This window comes from Caretta caretta, chromosome 11 (genome assembly GCF_965140235.1).
Source record: "Caretta caretta isolate rCarCar2 chromosome 11, rCarCar1.hap1, whole genome shotgun sequence".
NCBI classification, from domain to species: domain Eukaryota; kingdom Metazoa; phylum Chordata; order Testudines; family Cheloniidae; genus Caretta; species Caretta caretta.
The window spans coordinates 41885901-41912021 of record NC_134216.1 but is presented as its reverse complement, the minus strand read 5'-3'; the positions used below and the strand labels follow the sequence as shown (position 1 = coordinate 41912021).

The window sequence follows — 26121 nt, the reverse complement described above, 5'->3', positions numbered from 1 at the left end:
AAGGTGACTTTTTAACAATGAGTGAGAAAGTAACTGCTATGGAGAGAGCATTTTGAAAACGGATGTTTGGAAGTGTTGCCATCGTTATGTGATTTTGTTGCTGAAAACGATGTAAGTGTGTCACCTATAAAAACTCTCATATCTGCACACTTAAAAAACTTGGAAACAGAATTTTCTAACCTGTTTAAAAATCTTCCAAACGAAGAGTTTGAGTGGGTTTTGAACCCATATGTTAAAAATATAAAAATGCGACACCTTCCAATTAGTTTGCAAGAACAACTGATTGACATCAGGGAAGATGGAAATTTACAAGCCGAATTTCAACAAAGCCTTTGCATAATTGGTGGATGGGATTGAAAAATGAGTATCACGATTTAGTAAGCGCAGCCAACGCTGTACTACTTCCAATTGGATCTACGAATCTTTGTGAGGCATCTTTTTCAGCTATGACAGCCATTAAAACCAAGGTGCGAAATAAACTGAACTTAGAACCAGACCTTCGAATCTCTGCATCACAAAGTGTTAAACCAAGATTTTCAAAAATAATGAAGCATATTCAATCACATTGCTCTCACTAAACATATTATTATTATTATTTTTTTAGTGAGACCAAAAAGGTTTTTTGTACCGTTAATAAATAAAATAAAATAAAATATTTTTAAAATGTTGTTTTTCATCCTTTTTTAATTGCAATTTTTTGGGTATGTTTTATAATATACATAATATATTAGTACAGTAGTACATGTATATAATTTATACATAAATAAATATACATATATTGGGGGTGCATGCTCAAAAACTTTTTACTGATAGGGGCGCGCGATCAAAAAAGTTTGGAGATCACTGCTCTAGACAGCTGCAGTCCACAGGGCCCTGGGCTGGAACCCAGAGTAGAGGGCAGGCCCGGGTTCCCCCCAAACCTCCCAACTCCTGATCAGACACAGGAGGAGTTGACCTGGACTGTGGGTTCCACCAGAGGGAAGGTCTCTGGGGTGTTCCCCGACCCACATGCTGGGTCAGCAGAGACTGCGGGGATTGGTCTCCTTTCTTTTCCCCATGCTGGCCAGTGATGAGGTTATCTGAGTAAAACAGCAGGTTTGAACCACTAAAGTGGCCCAACTGAGGGCTGCCGTGAATCTCTGAGGCGAGCAAATCTGCCAATAAGCGCAGGACCCACCAAGGTAGAGGAGGAACTTTGTCACACAAGACCTTGGTGAAATAGATGAAAATGATTAAATGTTTGCTGATAAAATAACTTGGAGGTCCTCAGAACAGGGAACAAAACTGACCACATTTCAATTCCATGCAAATGGAGAAGAACTGTAGAAGGTGGTACAAAACAGGAACAGAGCACATGTCGGAATGGTCCACACACTAATGGTAGCTAAATTGAGAATAAAAATTAAAAAAAAATCTGAACAACAAAGATGCTCATGTTATAATATCAGATGTTATAATATCACCATGCTATAACAGATGACAACACAGCAAGAGTTTAGAATTGCACTAGCAAATAGATACCAGGTGCTTGAAGATGAAGATGATGGAATGGTAGAAAGGTAATGGAAACCTGTAAAGGAAATTTTCATTAGTAGTTGTGGTGAAGTGCTGTGATTCAGGAAGAAACATCACAACAAATGTGATCTGAGGATATATGGCAGAAAATACAAAAAGACTCAAAATTAAGTGTATACTAAATCAAGCAAGAACACAGACAGAATGGCTCCCAGATGAATATGCTGAAAAGAACAAAGAGGCCAAAAAATGTTAGGAAAGAGAAATGAGACTTTTACACCAAATAGAAACAGATGCACAGATTGCTGCGGCACAAAATTACACAGACATCGTTAGACAGTTGTCAGGACGAAAACAAATACCAACCAACCAGTTCAAGACAATGAGGGCAACTTAACAATGAAGACATCAGAACAATTAATTATATGGAGGTGGTACTATAATCAATACTGAATGGCGAGCCAGTGATCAATCCCCCAGAGGCCAGAAGGAGAAGATGTGGACATTGAACTAGGACCCAACAGCAGAGTAGATGTAGAAAGGGCAGTCAGTTGGTTAAAAAATGGAAAGGCCCAAGGTCTAGATAACATTCCAATGGAGGTTCTTAGAGCAGACTTAAAGAACATAGTAGACATTTCAATAAGCCTCTCACAAAAGATACGTGAAGAAGAAAAAATACCAAATGAGTGGGAAAATTGTAGCGAAGACGCCAAAGAAAGACATCAGTCAGTGTAAAAACTGGACAGGCATTCAATTGCTTTCTATTCCAAGTAATGTATTTACACATATTATTCTAGATAGAATAAAGAAAGCAGTAGATTAAAGGTTAGGACAAGAACAGGCAGAGTTCAGACAGGAGAAATCATGTATTGATCAAATAGTAACCTTACATATCATCATAGAACTATTGATTGAATGGCAGTCACCGCTTTATATTATTTTTATAGATTTCTAAAATGCATTTGATACAATGGATAGAACAATTTTATGGAAGTTGCTGTGGCACTATGCATCCCATAGAAATTTGTGAACGTCATTCAGAGTTTCTATGAAAATATGACATGCCAAGTAATACATAACAATGAACTGATTAAGCCATTCAAGGTTACTACAGGTAGTTTTTTATTGGTAGTGAATTGTATAAAGAGAGAGACCACAGAACAACTAAGGGGCATACAATGGACTTTGACACAGAAGTTACAGAACTTTACTTTGCAGATGGTATCAGCTTGCTATTCCATACCTGTAGAAACATGCAAACCAAAACAAATGATCTCCAGGCCTATTCACAATTAATAGGGTTGAAAATCAACACAGAAAATGAAAGTCATGAGAATCAACGCAAAACAAAAAATACCAGTAATGTTTTCTGGGACTGACACAGAAGATGTCTGATGTTTTACATATCTTGGAAGCATTGTAAGTACAACAGGTGGAACAGATGAAGACATTAAAGCCAGACATGCCTTTGCTACTCTAAATCCATTTTGGAGAAACAGAAATTGTGTTCTTCAAACTAAACTTTGAATATATGTAAAGCTGGTTGTACTATATGGCACTGATAGGACCAGAAATTATGGAACAAAAATGGAGATGGCTAGGACATACATGGAGAAAAGGCCTGAAAGATGTAAGACAGCATTGGACTGGAACCCCCCAGGGCAAGAGGCAATGAGGTAGGCCAAGGATAACATGGATATACACAATAGAAGCAGAATTGAAAGCTACCAGAATGACAATGGAAGAAGCTAAGTCTGCAGTAGGAGACTGGTGAAGATGGAATGCAGTGGTGAAAGCCCTATGTTCCTCATGTAATAGGGAGGTATGAAAGTGAGAGAGAGAGAGAGAGAGAATGAACATAAGCAGGTACAATTCTGCTGAATTCAACAGAGTTACACCAGGGCTGAAGTTGAGCCCTAATGTTTGTTTAGTCACTTTGATTTAGGAATCTTTTCATTATTTACTTGTCGGCAAAAATTATGTTTGGCATCTACCTGGAGGGTTGTGGTTTTGTTTTTTTGTTTTTTTCTCTCTCTCATTCTAAAATTTGGCTAAAAGAAACCCCTCAAGGTTGACAAGGACTGGGATTGACAGAACTATGACTCTTTGAAATCCCTGTTGTCCATTTAAATTTTAATGTTTCTATCATTTGTTCCTCAGTGTAAATTAACGGCCATGGCAGTGTGTTGGGTTTCTTTTCCGAAGTCAAGACTTTAAATTTAATTCAATAGCCTAGATTTACAGCTATTCTATATTTCACAAGGCAGAATCAATAATGTGACTGAAGTGAAGAAGATAAAAATTTATGGTATCTTGCAATTTAATGGTTGAAAAGATGCAATTGGAGAGATCATAAATTGTGAAGGAGTTTATGCTTCATTGCTCCTGATTCAGTGCTTGCTGTTAGAACTTGATTTGTGACTATTCACAAGGTGTGATTAATGGTGTGATCGATGCTTGCTTCAGTGCAGTAAAGCAGTTGTAATGCTCTTCATTAGAATAAATAAAATAAATTGACTGAAGCTTTATAAAAACTGTGTAACATTTAAAATCTAAAATGTCAATTTTTTTCCTGTTACAATTTAGGTTTCTTGAGGCAGTTTCCACCTACATCACATCACTCATTGTCATTCTTTTTGGATATTCTACAAATCCATGTGGGTTCGGGTTAGCTTTATGCAGAGCTCACTGAGAAGGAAAAAAATAAAAAGTTGAATAGGACTGAGTGGAACCTAGGATATCTGGTGGCTGTGTTTTGCCATCCTGCAAATGTACATTTATCCTCCTTTGACATGTGAAAGTTTAAAGGAATCAAGGCAGAAAATGACCCTTCCGTATACAGCTTGACTAAAAACAATAAAAATTAATGGTTTTCATTGTTTTTAAATGGGGTGGATGTATGATCGGCACCGTAGCAGAGACGATGAAGATAAAGGGGCATATTTTGAGTAGTATTTCTTTGGTGTGAGAATGTATATTGCATAAGCCAGTACTGTCTTACACTATGCTCTAACACAGGTAGGGGGATGTGAGAGAACCTGAACAGCCATGAAAGGCAGTGGGATGGAATAATTTTGATATAGTCATTTGAAGAATGAGCTTCAGGAGATACTAACAAGGAATGGTGTTGAGAGGGCCATAGGATGCCTTATAAATGTCAGTTAAGCCCCCCTCAATATATGGATAATTTCAAAGTTTTAAAATGTCCAAACCTAAACATTTAGTGTAAAACCAGGGGAGGGAGGGAATCGTGCTGTGACGTTTACAGCAGTTTGAGCCACACGAGATTTTCCCTATCTGTTTCAGTCCTATTTGTGTTTATCAGTCTTGTTGGGAGATTAATCTGGTAATTAACAGGAGAGGTTCATGAGGTTTCCACAGTCTTCCCTTGTTCTGCCATGCACGCATTTCCTGATTTGAATCTGCAAAGAAAATGCCAAATGTAGAGATGCCATTTTTGAGCTGTTGTAGCTATAAAAAGCAGTGTTTCTACTGTGGCACACACTAGTTAGTCTAGTTGTCATCTCAAATGTTCCAGCTATTCTGCCGCCTCAGGATAGCTCACTTTGTCTTTTTCACAAATGTGGCAGAAATTCAGGCGTTAACCACAGACTTCTCCTAAATCTAATCTTTGGTGAAATGTGACATCATGCAAATAGAGGAGTCTTTCCACTGAAGATGCTTCCTCAGACTGTTATCTTAGGGTGAAATCCTAGTCACTCACACAAGTAAATGGGCTTTGGGTGGGTGACATACACTGGAATCAGCATGCATGGCCACCATCCCAGCCCAAGTTGTGGAACACCTGCATAGCCGCTTGATAGCTGCAAACACGGCCACTTGGCAGCCCCAGGAGCGCAGCGGTGACTGAGACTTGCAGTGCTCTCTGGCCGTGGTGTTTTGGCAGTGGATAGGTGTAGCTGCTAAACCCATTGACTTATGCCTCCAGTGCTCCCCTGGCCATAGGCGCTGCTCGTGGAGCACCCACGGGAAAAAAAAAACAGTGGGTGCTCAGCACCCACCAGCAGCCCCTTGGATCAGCGCCGCACCCTCCCCTGGTGGCTCCACCAATCTGCTCCTTCCCCTCTCATCCACTTCAATCAACTGTTCAGGGATGTGCAGGAGGTGCGGAGGGGGAGGAGTAGGGTCAGGAAGAGGCCAGGGGAGGGAAGAGGTGGGGTGGGAGCAGGGGTTTGGAGGAAGGGATGGAGTGGGAACAGGGCCTGGGGCGGAGCAGGGGTCTAGTACCCCTCCCCCGTAGGATCTGAGTAAGTTGGTGTCTATGCCTCTGCCCTTCCATACTGCTGCAGAGAAGGAGTGCAGAGTGCTTCTGCATGGCCTTTCCACAGCCAGGCCTCAGACCATTGGCCCACTACAGTTTGGGCCTTCCATGATCACATAACGTGGAGAGGGGCAGGAATTTCCCTTTAATGAGTATAAGTGTTTCCCCTGAATGTATTGGTCTCTGGCTATGGAGGCTGGCAATATGTGTAAGCTTTGGGAGAGGAAAATCTTATGGAAAGATATGTTCAGGTCATGCTGCGTTTGACCCAAAAGACGGTTGGCAATGCCTATGGTGGGGAACCTCTACTGCCTGTGTGGCAGGAAGAGTACACCAGTCCTCTGTAGCTTCTCATCTCTGTCCCTTTGTTAAGGAGACCTGCTCTGAGTCTTTTCCTTTCCTATCGCTACAGGCTTTGGAGGTGGTAATTGCAATAGGAAGGCATCTGTAATGAGCTGGCCTTCTTCCCAGGTCCCAAAGCGCCCACTGCCACACCCAGAGTCTCTTTCCAGAGTTTATTTCCCAGTATAGGCAAAGCAACAGTTCCGCAACCCACCCTGGGATACAGCTCCCAGGGTTCTCCCCCCTTTACCTTGTACGGGAACTTCCAGCTGCTCTTGCTTCTTGCAGCTCCCTGGCTCAGACTCACCAGGTCTTCAACTCCTCCAGGCAAAGGTGCCCTCTTTTAAACCTAATTTGCATCAGCTGACCAGGGACGGGGGGCACTTGCCCTGCTCCCTCTTAGTGACAGCCTGTGACACTCCTCTCTTTAAGACCTTGCCACCCCTAAGGGAAGCCTTACAGTCGACAACCTAACCAGGGGACAGTCAATAGAGCCTCATTTTTTTGATTTTGAGGTCTTTGCACACAGAGTCTCTAATTCTCCCTCAAGCTTATGAACCATTAAGATCAGGTGGCCCCTTTCTTCCTGAGTCACCTTATGTCCTGCAGCCAGCTGTGCTTTCTGGATTGTCAGCAGCTGCTAGTTGTTCTGGCAGTCCCCCCAGTCCATAAAACAGGTGCTCTCTGAATCCCCTTCCACAAAAAGCACTGCTTTGACCCCAGCCTTTTACCTGGGCCCCAGCATGCTGATGAAATCCCTTTTGGGCCCCCACAGCGTGCCGTTTGGCCTGCAGTCCTGTCTGGGCTCGCACTGCTTGCTGCTCATTCTGTGCCATGAGCTTTTGCTCCCTGGTACCCTTTTGCATCTGAAGAGTAGCCAACTCCTCAGTCAAGCACTGCTGTTTCCCACAATCTGCGTCCACCCCAGACCATGCTAATTCTTAATCCAGTTTTATCATCTGATTGATGATCTTCTGCTGGAAGATGTTTACATCCTCTAGTTCTTGTTGATACTCTTTCAGTTGCTCCTGAAAGCTTTGAAGATGACTGAGGACTTCCTCTCAGTCTGTCTCAAGCGGATGGGTGAGGTTCTGTGGCCTGCAATGTGCAGAAGGTCAGACTAGATGATCATGATGGGTCCTTCTGGTCAGGGCTGGCTCCAGGCATCAGCTTTCCAAGTGGGTGCTTGGGGCGGCATTTAGAATGGGGCAGCAGTCCGTGTCCCGCGGCGGCAATTCGGCGGCAACTGTTTGGGGCAGCAAAATTGGTAGAGCCGCCCCTGCTTCTGGTCTTAAAGTTGATGAGTTTATAACTCAAACTTCCTGCTCTCTGCACTCCTTTTCTGATCAACCGTTGGTTTTATCTGTCTTTGGCCACTGATCTGGGTTCACAAGACCTTTCTCATCTGCCAGCTCTTATGCTACTTTCCTCTGCATCAGGGCTGGGGAACCCCACTAGTGTCTTCCTAAAAGTATCGGTCATGGAAGATCCTCCACTACCCTGACACATAGCCAATCTCTCCACCCCTGCTCAACCTCTGTTTTGGGGGTAGAATCACGTCTCCCCATGTAAACATAAGACATGTATGGGGGAGATGCTGATACATCTTCTTTGCCAGCACCCCATTTTCCTGGACAAGGGTGTACCCACATCCTGAGCCCACTAGATCTTCTACAAACAGTCCTCCCCAGTCAAACGGGTACCATGTATGGCTGAGCCCCAGTACCATTCAGAGTGGACTGCAGGCTTCAAGCCTGGTTGTAATAGCAACGTTGGTAATCACACTCTTTTATTAGTCATCCAAATATACCCAGGCCTGCTATATTTGAAGCGCATCAGTGGATTTCCCTAGCTAGCTCTGGAAGCACTTCCCCCTGTTTGGGCTACTTTGGACCCTTTCCCACTGATAGCTTCCCGACGAATTCCAGATCATGGTATCCTCTTGTTTGGTCTCCCGCAGTGGGACATTCCTAGTGTGCCATGCCATTCAGGTCACATGGCTCTTTCAAGCCTCAAAGACTTCTGCCTGTTCACCTGCCTCCCCCACTGGGGCGGGTTGGAATCTCCTTACCTCACTCTGGGATCCCACTTGGTCCATGATTTTCTCTGTGGAGCTATCTCGGAGCATAATCACCAGGCAATGAAGTCCCATAATCTCTAAGCCACTACCTATGGTTGTACTCCCTCTGGGAATGGTTCAGCCAAAAAGTGGTGCCACTATGTCTCTGGAGTCAATCCCACTTTATCCAAGATGGCAGCCTTCACCACAGGATAGCAGGCTGCCCGTTTGTCACTCGCTGCTCGGGAGGTTGCCTGTACCTTGCCTGTCAGAAATGGTGCTATGCAGGCTGCCCAAGTCGATTCTTCCTAGCTGCTGCACTGGCCACTTACTTGAAAGTACAGAGGAATGCCTCCAGGTCATCCTCTTGCCCCAGCTTCACCAAACCAGAGTCCAGTCAGCCCAAACTACCTTCTCCAGTACCAGTTTAATTTCCCAGAGTCCCTTGGCCCAGCCGCTTCTGCAACCACTCTTGTTGTTGGACGTGAGCCTCTTGCCATGTCTGTGGAGTGGCAAATTGGGCCTCTTGTTCTTTCTGCAGGTGCTCTATCAATTGCAGGAGCACAGTTTGGATCTGTTGCTGCTGTTCCTACTGCCACTGTAGCACAACTGCCTGCTGCTGGTGTGTGGCTGTCTGTTGCCACTGTGCCATTACCAACAGGATGTATCACATACTCCATCTTCACTGATCACCCAAACTGGGGTTGGGTGCCAGTCAGTGCTCAGAGGCTTCAATTTCCCCTGGATTCTGGGGACTGATTTCCTACTCGCATTCTCTGCCACACATTAACAGGCTGGCCTTCTCCCCAGCTCTCAAAGGAAAAGAATTGTCACTCTTCCCATTTTATAGATGGGGAAACTGAGGCATGGAAAGGCACACCATCAGCTGCAGAGCCTTGTTTTTCTGACTCCTAGTCCTGTGCATTGCTCATTGGGCTAAGCTACCTTTCTTGCCAGTGGTGAAAACCATGCCTCTTACACATGGTTTTATTAGCCATACAAGTAGGGCTGACCAGAAAACAAGAATTCCATTTTGTGAAAAATGTCCAGGTTTAAAAATTTGTTTTCATTCCAATATGGAAGAAAAAACTAAAACATTTTTGTGAGAGAGAGGGAGAGGGACCCACCTCAAAATAGCCGATCATCAAATAGTTAGGTTACTCACCTGAGATGTGGGAAGCCCAAGATCAAGTCCCGGCTTTGCCTGAATCAAGTCTCTATCACACGCAGTCCCTCCTGTTGGAGCTGTTCCACTTTAAATAAATAATTAATATTAATTGGGCCTGAATTGACTGACAGATTGACTGACCATATAGCCTGGTGGTTAGGGAACTCAACTGGGATGTGGGAGACAAGTTCCTGCCCTGAATCAGGTAAAGCAGGGAATTGGTCTGGGATCTCAGGTGAATCCTCTAAACCAATAGGCTATTGGCTGTTCTGTGGCTATTCTCTCTCTTTCTCGCTCATATTCATATATATTCCATTCTGTACATGAGAAACCTTCCTAATGAAAGTTGTCTTTCTGCAAAAATTTTAGTTTTCATGAATTGGCATTTTCCAACCAAAAAAAAAAAAGGTATCTGAAAAAATTCCCAATCTGTTCTACATGCAAATATAGTACAGTAGAACCTCAGAGTTATGAACACCAGAGTTACGAACCAACCAGTCAACCACACACCTCATTTGGAACTGGAAGTACACAATCAGGCAGCAGCAAAGACAAAAAGAAAACCAACGCAAATACAGTACCTTTCTGTGTTAAATGTAAACTATTAAAAAAAAAGAAAACAATATTTTTCTTCTGCATAGTAAAGTTTCAAAGCTGTATTAAGTCAATGTTCAGTTGTAAACATTTGAAAGGACAACCATAATGTTTTGTTCAGAGTTACGAACATTTCAGAGTTACATTCCTGAGGTGTTTGTAACTGTGAGGTTCTACTGTACTGGCTATGTCAGCAGTAACTAACAGTGAGTATGTTGAACACCACTACTGAACCTGCTCTTGCTGCTTTTATGGTAGGTGTGGCTGTTAAGAGGGATACCCTTTCTTTTGCTGCTGTTGTAATCTTGAGGTGGGCTGGCAGGTTTACTGCCAGAATCTATTTCTTTGTTTACCAAGAAAAAGGAGCACGGTTTCAGTCAAAGTGCAAGTGTGGGTAGTCATTGGATTTTTACAGTTCCTCTTTGATAGCCACAGGCCTCATGAAAGAGTCTGCTATTGATACTAGTATATGATCCTGCTGTTACCTTCTGATGAAGTGCTTCTTACCTAAGTGAGCAAATGATTGTAGAAACATGTTTTGTCAGTTTTTTTCCAGAAGAACATAACAGCCACAGAAGAGAAAACATCACATCTGTGCTGTAACCCTTACTCCTTTAAAACCCTTCTCTCATGGCTGTGTTTTCAGTGACTGGGAATGTACAGTCCTCTTTGCTAGTCCTTGAGTTATAGGTATTTCAGTGGACAACGGAGGCATTCACAAACATGTACATACATATATAGGCATTGGCATTCTGCAGCAGATCAATGGAGCTATTCTAGTCTTATTTTACATCACTGGGTCATTCATGTAGATAAAGAGAACACAACCAGTCTGAATAATAGTGATGATGTGAGGTCTTTTAAGAGGTAGAACCTCACTCCTTTCAGAAAAAAATGCAAATTCTTATTTCTTTAACTGAGCTTTCCTGCACTCCCAAATCTCCAGATAATGAGGTGGAAGAACAGGAAGAAATAAACAGAAAGAGCCCTTATATTTAACCCTTGACTGGCACTCAGATGCCCCAGTGGTGGGTGTAGCAAATATGGAGAAAGATTAGATAAACTTTTAAAAGGAGGTAAATTAGAGAGACTCCAGAACAGCCTTTTCCCAGAAATGTGTTTGTACAACTCCCAGTGTACTTCAGTTGAGTAAACATGTTATGTGACTAAACCTAGAAACATTAGTAGTATTGCCGAGGCCAAAAATGACTCATTACTTGGGAGCAAGTCCTGCTTAGGCTGCTGAGACATGAAATGTATATAACACTCCAGATATTTGGAAAGGAAGTTCTTGGTGTTACCAAAGCTATAATATCTGCTGTGGCCTGACTTTTCATTTCAAATTTCTTCTTGGTGTGCAAAGAGTTAAAATGGCTATGCCAAAAATGCCACAGGTTCAGTTTGTCCAAGCATTGTATTCTCAGTGAAAACTGAATGGCAGGCACTAGTGTATGGGCAATGTTGACATTCAAGGATTATAGGAGACAAGTGGAAAAAGTTCATACGAACAACTGCTTTTTGAAGGAATACGAGAGATGGAAAATTTCAGAATAATGGAAAAAGCAGATGGTCACAATAGTAATCCATAACATAGACTCAGAATTTAGAGATGGAAAAAACTTACCCTAGTAATTCACTATTAATCTCTGCAGTATACTTTCTAGTGCTTTAGTTTTAAATGTCCAACGTGATGGGGCTTCTTCTACTACCACTGGGGGGAATTATACATCCTAATATATCTCACTAAACTTTTTCCTAATATTCAGTTTTTCCCTTTCTTAATTTAAAATAATTACTTCTAGTTATACCCCCATTTACCTCACAATTTTTTTCCTTCTGTGGTGTCAACGTCTTTCAAACAGCCGTGGAATACTTTGATCATGTCCTCTCTCTTGTTTCTTAGCCACACTAGGCACATTACATCTGTCCTCATAAAAATCTCACTAATCTTCTGATCATTTTTGTTGATTTTCTCCGAATCCACATTAATGTGATAATTGATAATATCTTTCTGGTAATGTGGTGCTCAGAACTGAATGAAATAGTCCAATAGCAGACAAACGAGAGATGGATAGAGAGACACGGTTAGCTCCCTGCTCCAGGGCATGATATATTTGAGTAGCACAGTCCCAAATCATATCAGTCAGACTGGTCATGCCTGTGATATCTACATATGACCTTTCACTAGCATCCACTTTCCCCACCCAAATTCCTAATGATTTCTACCTCCCTGACTCTGTACACCCTCCTGCTCAATATCCCTAAGTTAGCAATGAGTTATACAGTATGTGATGCACATATGACAAACTGTTTGAAAGAATATCTTCCCCTCCTTATTATCTCCTTTTGTCTGGTTCTCTGTGTCTGTCTAGTATCTACCACAGTTCCTTCTAGATCCCTCACAGTTCATTAGAAGGTTGCTCAATTTATTAGGAACCAATCATGCATTCATACATTCGTCCATCTGAAGTGCACTTTTAAATGTTAGACTATACACTAATCAAGTTGAACATGATAATGAGAGCACGTTCACATTGTTAAGGTAAATGACCCAATGCACTCAGAGTGAAGACATATTTGAACTACAGTTTGTGCTTTTCATTGGAATATTGAACATTCCTGGAAACGCTTAGAGCCTTGTTTTGTAGCTGCCTTGCAAATGTGTGATTATCATTACACTGCGGGTAGGACACTGGCCATTTCATTGTTGTTTTGTGAGACATTACTAGTTGCCACTATCTGAGGAGGATTCTGTGGTGAATTGTATGTAAGTTGGACTATAAATGCCTCAGTGCTGCACATGTGCACACACATTTCACATTTTTACAAGTAGAAATGTCACAATGGTGAGTGGTACAGCCCACATGCAGAGATTGGATGCTCGAGGCCTGGGCACATTGAAGTCAGCAGGTGTTTTGCCATTAAATTCATTGCAAACAAGATTGAGGCCTACAGCTGTGTGAAATGAAAAAACAAAAGGGTTGGAAACAAAATATATTGCCAGAAATATTAGGGGCATAGAGCAGATAGAGTAGGCTGATCAGAAGTTTCTCTTCTTCATGTTGAATAGGACCTGTCCTGGGATAATGATTTGACCATGGGGAAGTGAGATCTCAGAGGCAGATATATCAAATTACAGGGGAGAACATAAAATTGATTTGTGTTAAATAAGGAATTCCTCTCTGGGAGTCTTATGTGAACACTGGGCTGCTTAGGAGAGTAATGGGCCTGATCCTGCAGCCCATAGATTGCTCAGGTGAGCCAAAGTGGCAGGATTGGGCCCCCAGGTCTATAATCTTGTGTCAGGAAGCTCAAACAGATAGGACTTGCACAGTGTGTTCTGTACTTTGGGTGGTTTATTACTGGGCACTTTTCACTTGGAACAATTTCAGGTAAACCCGAGACTGCAGCTGATTGCCTAGTGTCAATAAATTCTAGTACAGAACAGGGACTTAGTACAGTAGTCACTTGTTAGTCCAGGGGTCTGGATGATGCTCTTATTGAGGCTCCATGGCTCCAAGGGGGGCATAGGGAGTTGGGATGGAGGTTTACATAGCTCCTGAGCCATGCAGCCCTGGTCAGGCAGAGCATGTAGGTGCCTTCAACTTAACCAATACTCCTCTGTCCCTTCCAGTCCTATGATTCTATGATTGTTTAAGAGGTATCCCTATCCCTGGAGTTCAGTTCATAGATTCGCCAGTCACTACTCCATTGTCACAGTTTCTATATCAGATGCCCATTTTGGTAGAGCTGTTCCATAATCATTATTCAGACAGGTACTCCAATCTCTTCCCTCCTTGAGGGGCAACTGCAAGTCGCTTACCTACAGTAGGATCCATGTGGAAGAGTGCTCACAACAAAAAGAGGTTACTTACTTTCTTGTATCTGGTGTTCTTTGGATGCTTTGTCCACATGGATGCCATGACTTGCCCTCCTTCCCCAATGATATTGAACCTTTATCTGGATTTCTATGTTAGTTAAGGAACTATGTGGCAGTTGGGGCTGCTCTGCCTTTTATACCCACACTTTAAGGGCATGAAGGTATACAAGAGGGTGCTGGCTAAAAGATTCTGGGGTTGGCTGCACCAGGTGAGTTCTCCTGCAGTGGGATCCTTGTGATTCTAGAAGAAATCCAGCTGCTGTAAAGTTAGTACTTTTTTTTTTTTGTGCTATTTCTCCACACTTGGTTTATATCCATCCATTTTTCTTCCTTGTTTTGCTTTATTCTGCTTTTTGTATTTTCTCACTTCCTCTTCCTGTTATATATCACTAGAGCAGAGCCTTAATCTAAAAATCTCTGCAGTTTGGGGAATGTTGAAAATCCAGTCCAGAATTTAGCAATTGGAGCACATCTTTAAAGTTTTCTTGCATGTGCCCTTTGTCTTTTTTCGCCACTTTTTAAAAATTGTTTAACTTCATAACAGCCTTTAAGATCTCCTTCCAACACCTTTTATCTGCAGGGGTTTTTCAGTCTACTTTTCCACTTAAACTTAGAACAAAGCATTCCAAGTTCCCCACCCTCTTTTTCCTTTGCCTTTTCTTGTAGTTAGCTCTCCTGCAGTTCCTTATTGCTAGGCCTGACAGCTCAGTTGAAGAAAAATGGCAGTACTGCAGGGCATGATAAGTGCAAAGGTTTGTGGCGAGGAAAATTGTGCTGTAATGTTACATTAGTCTCCTTGCTTGATGAATAGAATATACTGGTTGCTGGACAGGAGCTTTGTTCTGAAAGGTAAGGGTGGCTCAGAGTCTGCATTAACATTGGTTGGGTTGTGATAAAATATGGATTTTAATACTTAATAAAAATATTTGTTTGTTATGTGGGCTGTGTAAAATGTATGATGTCCTTACAAAAATGGTATAATTAATAGTTTTTTTGTTCAATGGCCAAACCTGGGGAGAAAAGACATGTTGACCAAAACAACTCTTTTTTGAATTTTTTGATAAAACAAAAAAGTCAAAAGAATTTTGTTTCATTTTATTTGTGAGGTATTTTTGCCTTTAAAAATAAAATTTAAGCAAATTCTGAATGAAAAATCATCTTGAATAAAAAAATGAAAATGTTTTGTTTGGAAAATTTAGATTTTTTTTAGTCACAATTTGGCACAAATTCACTAAATGCTTTGATCAACCAGTATATGCATTTTTTGGCTACACAAGTTTTGTCTGAAAAATTTCACTTAGCTCTAGTCCTTATCTATTAATTTCTTTGCTTTTTAAGTTACTTGAGTTTTGAAAATGATGTCATACTACAGGTCAGAACATTGTTGGCTCTTAGCAGATTTAATGGGTTTTGAAACCTAATGTTTTAATTTTGTAATTTCCCAAAGTTTATTGATTGTTTAGTTTGTTTTAAACAGCTTTTATGGTTTTATTTTGTGTAGTCCTAGAAGATGTAGTCTTTACCACGAATAAGATCAGAGTTCTGTTCAAAACTCTGCTACAAACTTCCTACAAAGTATGATCTTTGACAAATCATTTAAGCCTGTCTTCCTCAGTTACCCCATCTGGACACTGCTAGTGGAGCATTTTGGAGGGAAAGATGGGAGGAGGAGTAATTTTACCGGAGGATGGAGTTTCTTTTCACTTTTGAAAATAGTCAGTTGAGAGACTGATGATGAAAATATTTTTGTCATCTTATTTTGGGTGGGTTGTTTTTGGCTCCTCAGTCAGTTTCATTGACAGAGATAGAAACATGGTCCTTTATGTTCAGAGTAAACATGGCAAATTTTAGGTCAAGCCAAAGCTATAAAGAGAAAAAGATTTGTACAATGGAAGGTGATTACAGCCTTCATTAAGAAGAGTCTACCATTTCTCCATGTTAAAATACTTTGTGCTTATCTAGCACCTTACACACAAGGATCTCAAATAAAAGACCGTAATTAAGCCTTGCAACATCCCTGTCAAGTAGCTATTCAGTATCTATTATGCTTGTGGGTAAACTGAGACACAGAGAGGTTAACTGACTAAGGGCAGGTCTACACTTAAAATGCTGCAGCGCTTCAGTGATGGTGTTACTATGCCGACGGGAGAGCTTCTCCTGTCAACTTTGCTACCGCCTCTCGCTGAAGTCAGTATAACTGCGTTGCTCAGGGTGTGGATTTTTCACACCCCTGAGCGACATAGATATACCCATGTAAGTTTATAGTATAGACCTGGCTTTTCTCAAGAACACATTTCTCTCTTAATGGCAGATGCAAGAAAAGAACTCAGAAACCCTGTTTCCCATTAGACATGCTGTTTTATGCCTAAGCAGTGCTGTTTTAGCACTTGTGATCTTTCGACTCATGACTTGTGTTAATATGTTGCATATGCACAGCCAGACAGTTGGAACACAACTGAAGGTGTGGGATTTATTCAATATGAAAAACACATCACAACTATACATTTTTCTATCTGCCTCCTCCAGTTCACAGGTTTGTATAAATTATGGTGCATTACAGGCCCTATATTTTATTTTTTATTTGGAGCCTTGTAGAGACAAATCTTTTTTTCTCCACCACTCACTAGATTCTAATTTTATCTGCTATAGAAGCTGATTTCATACTTCATTTCTGCCAATGATATAGCTATTTTGTACAGTGTGAATGAAGTACCTGGTGTGATAAATATTAAAGTATATCTGCAATTTCATTTTCAAAAGAAATTGGTGCTTTTCTGAGAATAAAACTATTGCTACAGAATTTACTCAGTTTCCCAATTTTAATTCTGATCTTCTTGGATAGTATTTCATTCCAACTAGCTGGTAAGGCAATTCAACATCATTTTTTTTCATTTATATCCATGTTATATTATTTCAACATAATCATACAGTAGTGGAATGAGTTATGTTTATAGCATGCCATTTATATTTGAAAATGTGTGTATAGATATTGCAATAATTTTAATATTATATTTCACTATCTTACCAGTGACAGGAAAATGTAGTATCCTACTACATTGAGTTATAAATGCCATATAATGTAATCTTACTAGACTATTTAATTTCTGATCTTTGCTTAGTGTTAATTTCTGATCTTTGCTTAGTGTTTAAAAATAATTCGCTGTTGTTACAAAATTAAGATTATGATAAATATAAATTCTGCTGTATATTTCCACTTGTTTAATCTTGCATATTAATTCACTTATCACTACATTGGAGTATTAAAAACAAACTCTTTGATTTATAGTCGTGTTTAAACTCTTTTAACTGCATAACATACATCTTTTCTTTGTCTCTAACACACACATGCCTTGAGTTTTTTCTTTGCAAGTAGACTGTCTTGATTCATTCTCCTGGGACAGTTTGCCTGAGATGTTCTGTGGATTTACTTTTGGAGAAGGGGAAGCCAATTATGCTAATCGGAAATCCTGGGGTTGGAAAAGCAGTCCTTGTGTCCGACAAGGTTACCAAGCTATCAGAAGGTTATATGGTGGCCAAAGTCCCTTTCATTTTCTACACAACATCTGCTATGCTTCAGCGTACGTAATTGTAACTGTTCTCCACTCCAAGGACCTGATTCTCCTCTCACTTAGCCTCTCTCTTTACTAGTGGGACTCGATTCATTTCGATAGCATTACTATTGATTAGCACTGGTTTAAGGGAGAGGAGAATCAGGCCTTAAAATTGTAAGTCCTGTGTCATTTATTTATCATAAGGACACACGCACATTCAGTTTGTGCCTAACCAACCCAAATAGCTCAGTTAATGGTTGACAGTAACTCTCCAAAAGAAATGTTGTCCTTTCTAGTGGCAGAGTTCACATAATGTTTACCATTTCCTTTTCCAAGCTAGACGTGGTATTCATGTAGCAAATCACTAATTTAATGATGAATAACTATCTTTCACTATTGAAAATGTTGTGCATGAAGTATTAGATTTTTATAGTATACAGCAGGAGAGTGAGCTTGCAAGTAAAGGAATGCTATTAGTCTAGGCTCAATACCTGATGTAAAATTGTTAAACTCTGGTGGAAAATGTCCTGATTCCAAAAGTTTATTTTTTACCACCTTTATTGTAATAGAGAATTTGAAAAATACAGCCACTATTTATGTAGGTTCTACAATATTTTGCACTATGCTACAACGGAGCCAGCAGAAAGAGCAAAAGTTCATGAAAAAATCCTCTGTAAGTGATATTCTGCTATTGCTGATGATGTGCAACCAAAGAATTAACCAAAAGAAAAATGAAAAACAAGGGCTAAAAGAGACTAGGTGGCTCAGAGATTGGAAATGGGATAAGGAGCATTTAACTTCCAGGTCATTGGTTCAAATTGATAATGTGAACAAATCATTACCTGACCATTCCATTACCTATGAAAAATGAATTGAAGCCCTTAGTTAAGTTTCTAAGATATGTGTCTGAATCACAGAAGCTTTGGTACCCATGCAGGCAGACTGAGCAAAGAGGGCAGAGGTATAGTGTGTATATATAGACTGAACTAGTCTCTCCACCCTTGCAGAGGTCCTCCCAGGTCACTGTGGGGAAAACATGAGCTCCCTCTGCCTGTATGGTACCAAGTTGGCAATTCTGTGACTGACAAAGCGAAGAAGGCTTCATTCTTAAGAGCTGTCAGGCAGTCATCTACTCTCTACTAGCCCTAAATTCACTTAAAATAAATGTAGGGAACTAAAGGGAGAAGTGCAAAATGGTAACCTTGTTGGGCAACATTTTATTTCAAAATTTTAAGAGACTGTTTAAAACAATGGAGAATATAAATAAACTGTAAACTATATGAAGTACTTGAGGCTCCCTTTTAAGTTTATTTAATGGTTTGTCATAATTTCTTCTGTTGTGGTAACCATCAGATATTAAAAATGAACAGTAGTAACAACAGTCTGTGTCCATAAATAAAAGAGTGATACCTGATTAGGTTTTCTGGTTTAAGGGAGGGATGTATGGAATGCAATTCGTCTAAATTATTATCCAAAGAGCAACATTTGGACCTTTAACCTGCAAACACTTCAGCAGGCGCTTCACTTTAAGGACATGAGCTGTCCGGTGGGAGGATTCATGTGCTTAAAGTGAAGGACCTGGTCAAGTGTTTGTAAGCATGAGGCCTTCTGCTATACAAATGCCTCAACATTTATCCTCTCACAACATTTCTTCCATTGACAGGTGTTCTCAAAAGACCCTTGGAAAAGAAAGCTAGAAGAAATTATTCTCTCCCAGGTGCTAAAATAATTATTTAATTGATCTTAATGTGCCTGAGGTTGATGCCTATAGTACTGTCCAACCTCCTGCTCTAATTACACAACCTCTTGACTACAGTCGCTGGTAAAAAAAAATTTAAAGTTGTCAGTGTTACTGATATTTATTTGAAGAGCTCCTATTACAGCTAGTAACTCAGATCCTGATTTTATATCCAAAGGGCCAGATCTTTGAACCAGTGCGCAACCTGTGTGAAGCTAAGCATTTGGGATCTCCATGAGCACCCCTCCTCCCCCAAGCATGTATCCTCCTAAATTTGTGGAAGGCCAAGTGCTGTCTGTGTGGCAACATAGCTGTACCATAGCTGTGCTGTAAGGGAAACCCCTAGAACCATCCTTCCTGCATGAAGAGGGGCTGTGGGAAAGCAAATGAAATCTTAGGCTGCATTAAAATTTCTGTGATTACCTTGCTGCAGGTATCCCTGTCATGCTCCCTCTCCATGTACAGGCTGTGAGACTCCTAGCGATCTCTCTGGTGATCTGGAGGCAGGGATGTGAAGGCAACTGACTTCTCCATGGGAGAGGTGGTAGGTCTGTGTGCAGAGGAGAAGCTCTGTGGGGAATCTTGTGGAGATTATTTCCCTCCATTTCACAGAAATGTTTTGTAAAAGGCTGGTGAAATCATCTCACAGACGGGGCTTGTATTCTTGGCGTGAACACAGGAGTTTGTGTCTCACTGTGGTGATTGCTGGTTTTAGTTTAGATGGCTGCATTTCTAAATTTTGTCCACTATCTCTGGGGTTGTAGCAATGAGTGTGTCTGATAGGAGCTTAATGGAGTGGGCCCAGAAAGAAATACAGGCTAGGAGGGAAAAATGCATAGTGGAAGCTAGAGATTAATCTTGTTTTTCCGAGGATTCCATGTTTGTTTCAGTTAATTTTGCATTTTCGGAACATGCAATCTTTTTAGAAAAAGAGCTATTGAAAGTAAAAGGAAGACCCCAAATAAACTTCTCTCTTATTGATGCTCCTGGACAATAAGAATACAGAAGTGTTATTGCTTGTGCAGAATGCTTTGTAGGAAATTAAACTACAGAACTTTCATCTTATTTCTACACTAGGCAACTTCCACCAGCTACCAGGATAGCCCAGAAAATGCTGTATTATAATTAGCATAACAATGTGCGCAGTGTATCCTGCCCAATCATATAATGAGTAAATATCATTGGACTGGGGCCTCTATTTCTATCCAGTATTACTGACCATCTGTAATCCTGCCCAATGTCAGTCCAGTGTATGCCCACACAGCTCAGTTAAAATAAAGGACTAAATACTGTACAGTACTTTACTGATCTTAAAATGATGAAGTGAGCTGTAGCTCATGAAAGCTCATGCTCAAATAAATTGGTTAGTCTCTAAGGTGCCACAAGTACTCCTTTTCTTTTTGCGAATACAGACTAACACGGCTGTTCCTCTGAAAGTGTTCCCTTTGGAGATACAGAATATTTAAAGGAGATATTTACATTTAGAGATCCATAAAATGTCAGATTTACAATTTTTGATGAAAAAGAATGGTCTGCCATAAGGATGAGCACATTTTAAAATTTTCTTACAAAAAGTATTGAACCCAACAGAAGTCGTCTTATGATGATGTCTTATTTCTGGCTGCACTGAGGTTTCTTGTGAGGTAGCTGTTCAACATGTTGTCTGTCAGCAATCTATTAGATTCTGTCTGTGTCATCTGCTCCCCTGGGTCCACTGATAAATACATTTGAAGCTGGGGTGAAGCCAGGCTCATTTTTATGCTGGACTCTAGCTTCTCCCAGCTATTTGTATCATTTTGTTCCCTGTACCAAAAAATGTATCTGGGAAGAGTCTGTTTTTGACATTCAGGATGTAGAAATCATCACTTTTCATCACATGCAGCCTTAACATTAAAAGTCAACTCAAAGTTTTGATTTGTTAATTTGAAGGCACACAACATGCTGGGTACAATGGGACAGCTTGAGTGTGACCGTTCTGTTCCATCCTTCTGTAAATATGCAGCCAAAACTACTATCAATATTTTCATGAAAAATGTGCCTCCTACAAATCGGATTGATAAACATGAAATATTTCCCTTCCACTTATGTCATTTTCCATGTAGATGCGCTTTATACTCGCCTAAACCTAGCACCTTATGCATCTATGGCAACAGAGATATCCTTCTGTGTTTCACATACTCTCCATTTTTTGGCAGAAATTTCATTGGGAAGTCAATGATGATAATATTTCCCACTTTTATAGCAACTTTCATCCAAAGATCTCAAGGCATTTTATATAATCATGATGGGGCAGTCATGAAATCCTTCTCAGTCCTTTATCAAAACTACAGACCTCAGTGTGTTTTTTGTCTGAACATGGATTCAGGGTTAGGCTGGACAAAGTAAACCACACAACATCCTTGTGAATTGGGCAAATATGATCAGATCTAGTTTAACAATAGGTGAGCAAGGATCCAAAGAAGCTAAATAAATTGCACAAGGTCATAGTACAGCAGTGGCATACTTCAAGTCAGCTCTTAGAACAGAACCCAAGAGTTGTGTGCTATAAGGACTATATAATAGTCCCTTTTGAAAGGACACTTACAAAACTTTGGTAGATTACTGAAAAGGATATCTGTTCTCCACTGTAAGAGAAAATGTTGGAATTAGGCCAACCATATGAGGATCTTTCCCCTGTAGGTGGATAAGGTCGCATGGCATTTTTGAAATGCCTGGCGAGTAGAAGAGATGTGTGACATAGCTGGGTACAATCCAGACTAATGAGCAGCTATGTCATCCGTTTCCTGCAACCTTGGGTGCCTTACAATGACTTCCTGAAGTAGCTCCCACCTGGGCCACTCACAAACAGCCTTCCAGCATGCATGCCACACCCTGAGTGTCTGTGTCTAACTGCAGCCTGCCAGCCACACTTGGGTTTCACTCTGGCTCTCACCAGCCTTGGTTATACTGCAGGGTGACCCCAACACACACTCAGTCTTAGATTTCCCCCCAGAAATGTATGTCCTGTACTGCCCAGCCCTATCTTGAACAGTACAAATTATATTAAATCCATTATTCGTAAAATATGTCAGCTCATTATCTCAAATAGTTATTCAGAGACTTCAGTTTAAACACACTGGATTAGACAAAACAGCAAAACAAGTTTATACAAGTGAGTACAAGTAATGAGGCATAAAAGTCAGAAATAGTTACAAGAAAAACAAAGATAAGATGTTTTACTAATACTGAACTTAAACTATATCAGATCCAAACAAAGTTTCTTACCATGTTTTCAGCTGTCTTACTGACCAAATCCGGTCAGTCCTCCAGAGTCCAACAAATGCTTCCTTTGTCACTTCAGGTGCAGTGAATGCAATGGGCTGGGGGAGAGAGAGGTGTCCCTTGGGATGTTTGTCCCTCCTTTGGATCGTTTCAGTACCTTCTCTTTAAAGCCATTTTCAGTCGGGCACTAGGAGACAGAAAAGAGTCACTGGAGAGTGACTTGGAGAGTGGTCAGTTTAGATGAGCTATTACCAGCAGGAGAGTGAGTTTGTGTGTGTATGGGGGTGGGGGGGATGTGAGAAAACCTGGATCTATGCAGGAAATAGCCCGACTTGATTATGTAAAGAGTTGTCACTTTGGATGGGCCAGCACCAGCAGGAGAGTGAATTTGTGTGGGGGGGTGGAGGGTGAGAAAACCTGGATTTGTGCTGGAAATGGCCCACCTGTTGATCACTTTAGATAAGCTATTACCAGCAGGACAGTGGGGTGGGAGGAGGTATTGTTTCATATTCTCTGTGTGTATATAAAGTCTGCTGCAGTTTCCACGGTATACATCTGATGAAGTGAGCTGTAGCTCACGAAAGCTCATGCTCAAATAAATTGGTTAGTCTCTAAGGTGCCACAAGTCCTCCTTTTCTTACTGTGGAAGAATATTCCCTGCTGGTTTTTTCTCATTTGGTTGAACTTTCTGTCTTTCCTTCCCTGCTTGATGACTTTGTTTACTGTTTAAATGCAAATTAAGCAGAGTACACATTCCTTTGTTTAGGACAGACCTGTTTGCCAGCTTCTGTTTGGGCAGAGTGGTAGGGTTTGGAACATCATACAGGGAAATCTTATAACTTTACATATGATGTTGCCACACACGTTGTATCAGGATGATACTGACCATCAAGTTGAGTTTTCAAATGTTACCTTACAAGACATGCCTTGTACAAAACTTACTACAATGGGGTGTAGGGTGTGTACCCGGGGGTACATTCTGTCACAAGATGGCATGGCACATACATATCAGCTCTCATTCTGTGCACCCATAGTTCTGATTCTCACCAAGCACCAGGGGCTAATTGTTTCTGGCTCATGCTTCCTTGCCTGGAGTTGGGATGTTTAACACTATTGCAGCCCTTTTTTTTTGGAGTGGCTGACAGCTGGTTTTTTTCCCCTACTTGATGGTTATTTTAAATCTGCCAATATAATTTGGTGAGAGGAGGCCACATTTGGAGCCTGTCAACCTTGACAGTGTTCCTTAAAAAGATTCAAATGGTGTGTAAGGGAGTTTTAACAAAGGAGGGTTTTTTCAGTTCTTTTAACACAGGGCTACATAATCAGCCTTTCTTGTAGCAGCATTCAGTGTGAACGTCTGTCAATAGAAATCTCAAACGGTGAATATACAATTGAACTTTATTATCCCTTTGTTATTTTGTAACTACATAGGTATGACAGACAAACTGATTTTAAAAGAAATCCACAATTGTCAGTATGTCATATGCCTGAATCTTACTGCTGGAAGTTTTTCAGTACATCAGCGTCTTCAGGTAGGTGCTCTAAGTGCCACACTTTGTTAAAACATGTTTCCTTTCCGTGAGTAAATGTTTCTCATTTGAGCTATTTTAATTTGAGCGTGAAAGGTTTAAACTTTTTATTACATGCTTGCAAAGCTGTCATGTAGAACTAGCTCTTGCACTGCACAAGTGTGGATTGACAAACATATAAGCACCAGATAAAAGGTGATGAGCGGGCTGGGGAACACAGGGAAACCTGATCCTGCTTTAATGAAAGCAGCTTTCAAGGTATCCCCACCTCGTAGCAGAAATAAGGCCACAGCGACAAGCATTTGTTTAGCATGATGCGGATCATGTTCAAGACGTATCTACAGCGTTCAGCACAAGCTCTGCTGTTTGGACCCTGCAGAGAGTAAGAGAGAGAACTGCTAAGGGCATGGAGACACTGGAGCGTTTACAGCAGCGCAGTTGCACCGATGTAGCTGCGCCGCTATAAGCTCTCTAGTGTAGCCGCTCTAAGCCAATGGGAGAGCGCTGTCCCCTCGGCTTAATGACTCCAGCCTCTGCGAGCATCAGAAGCTGTGTCGGCAGTGACACTGTCCACACCAGCACTCACGTTGCTCAGGGGGTGGTTTATTCACACTCCTGAGCAACATAAGTTATGCTGACAGAAGCTGTAGTGTAGATGTATCCCAGCTTACTTCTGCTGAGCATGGAGAACTCTTTGTTTGCCTTGCCTGCCTTTGGGTTTTAAGCTGCTGCCCATCACAGTAGTATCTGAGCACCTTCCACATAAACCCAATGGTGCAACAGTGACATCCCTAGTAGACTTCATGAAATCTCTGGCACTTTTCCTTTTTCAGGGTAAAAACTCTGCTCGGGGCAAAGCTTTTGTTTTTAAGATTGGTAATTTACTTTTGTTAGGGCATTGGTTGTTTGTGGTTAGTTTCAGGATTGTGCATTGGCTTGGTTTTTTGGTTGGTTGGGGTATATTAGGTCAAAGGGGCTGTCAATGTTGTGAGGATCTTTCCTATGGTGAAAAGGTCTTTTTTATCCCTTGTAGTTAACATCACACCTGGGCATAGTTTCCACTTGTACTTATGTTGAAGCATCAATCTTGATGCTCACCATGCAGGGACTTGCACTCCTAATTTCTTCAGCTCTTGGCTGGACTCAGCAGTTCTTCCTCAAAAACGCAGGTCCTCCTGACTGCTGTTTCCTCATGCCTCTTCTTCTTAAGGCTTCTGCTCCTGCCTCTCACTGAAGGTAGCTCCTGACAGGATTCTGAGTCCCCTCTGGATACCCTGCATCCCTTTGTCTTTCTCCTTCTCACTGATCGCACATGCTCCCTTTTATAGAGAATCCTGTCCCCTGGCTGCTATCCGGTAATCCTGCTCACCTGACCAAACACACACTGTCCCATACACAAATCCATCACAAGGGGATGGATAACAAAATACAGGCGGAGACGAGTCCAGCTCCCTAGAAGGGCCAGTTTACCCTCTGAAGTGTATTTGTGTGTGCAAGCAGCTGTATGGGTCAGCAGATTTTGAAATTTCACACCTATCCACCCATTTGCACATGGTATTACTGAAATTACAAACTCAATTACTATTTGCTGTGCATGTAGATTGAATAATTGACATGCAGAAAGGTACGTAGCTGCACCATTAACTAATTTGCACATGCAAATGATTGTTTCCATACAGATGTTTGTGGGCTGACCTACTGCACTCTTTTTTGAAAATCTGGTATTTAAAATGGGATTACAGTCTGCAAAGTGGCTCTAAAATAACACCGTGGAGCTCTATAGTTATTCTCTCTGTGATTGTTCTAAGTTATGCTCTTCTAACTTACACTGGATGCTAACAGCCTCAGAGGTCTGTTGTGACAACTGAGGGTTACAGAGGCATAGAGATACCACCCCAGCTGTAGGAAGGGGGCATGGGAATGGCTATATCAATTCTACACCATCCAAGGCCCTCCTTGGACCGGGAAGATCTTACAATAGACAGTTTTCAGGTTGTCTTCTGCCAACAGAGTGACATAAAGCAACTTTACTGAACTTAAGAGGTGAGTCCTTATTTCTGATGGCAGGATTTATGCCTTGGGCTCTCTTCTTACACTTCTCAATACCCAGCTGGATACTGTGAATTTTGCTTAACAGCGTTTACCTGATGCTATGTGATATTCCCATCAGAGGCAGACATTTTATCTCAATAGTCCCAATAC

General features: G+C 41.2%; 1 pseudogene; it reads left to right on the top strand.

Moving 5' to 3' along the window:
* Positions 1-26121, top strand: part of LOC125645061 (dynein axonemal heavy chain 11-like) — a 186380-nt pseudogene that overhangs the window by 34591 nt on the left and 125668 nt on the right.